The 840-nt window shown below is 39.2% G+C and overlaps 1 non-coding gene across 1 annotated transcript; it reads left to right on the forward strand.

The window, feature by feature from the left end:
* The first annotated feature begins 478 nt into the window (after positions 1-478).
* LOC112515002 lies at positions 479-585 on the forward strand. The gene has a single exon (XR_003069461.1). It is a non-coding gene; the product is annotated as a small nucleolar RNA R71 (small nucleolar RNA).
* Positions 586-840: the final 255 nt, after the last annotated feature.

An 840-nucleotide genomic window follows, 5' to 3' on the forward strand; every position in this document is an offset into this window, starting at 1 on the left:
ATGAATTTGATTTTGAGAAGCTTTCAAATGACATTTTGTCAATATATGTTATACAAAGATTAACTGAATGATTTACTTATTAAATTTCGTTAACTTCGTCTAAAGAATCTGTTGTGTTTATAAAGATGAAATTTGTTATGTTGCCTAATATTATCTTAACAATTTACTATAATACTATGGTAAACGCTTACCCGGATAAGTGTTTGGTAAACGGCCCTTAAGTAACATATTGGTCATGGAGATAAGTTGTGTTGTTAATGCAGTGTATGCATCTACAGCATGTATCTCCGCAGTCTTTTTCAGTGACTGAGCACGTGGGTCGGCCCAATATCCATTGTTTGCCGAAATCTTTTCTAGGATTTCATATCCTTCATTATAGGTCATAGCTGTGAAGGCTCCGCCCGCAGTAGCATCGAGCATTTGTTTTGCCATGGGATTTAACCCATTGTAAAACGTCCCGAGTTGAATACAGTACGGAATGCCATGGTGTGGGCATTTTCTCAACAGCTCTTTAAACCTTTCCCACGCGTCAGGAACAGCCTCATCGTCCATTTGTTTAAAAAGACAGATCTCATTTCTGGACTTAGCGTTCCTTGTTGGTGGGAAATATTTTCGCAAAAAAATCTCCGCCATGTTACTCCATGACGGCACAGAACCCGGAGTTAACAAGTTAAACCATGCTTTTGCCCGATCCCTCAAGGAAAATGGAAACAAAGTGAGTCTGAGAGCATCATTTGACACTCCCGGGATCAAGAAAGCATCAGTGATTTCCATAAAAGATTTTAAATGCGAATGTGGGTCCTMCGAAGGTAATCCGGCAAATTGGCCATTTGTTTGCAA

This window comes from Cynara cardunculus, assembly GCF_001531365.2.
Source record: "Cynara cardunculus var. scolymus isolate 2C chromosome LG 6, CcrdV1, whole genome shotgun sequence".
Classification (NCBI taxonomy): Eukaryota; Viridiplantae; Streptophyta; class Magnoliopsida; order Asterales; family Asteraceae; genus Cynara; species Cynara cardunculus.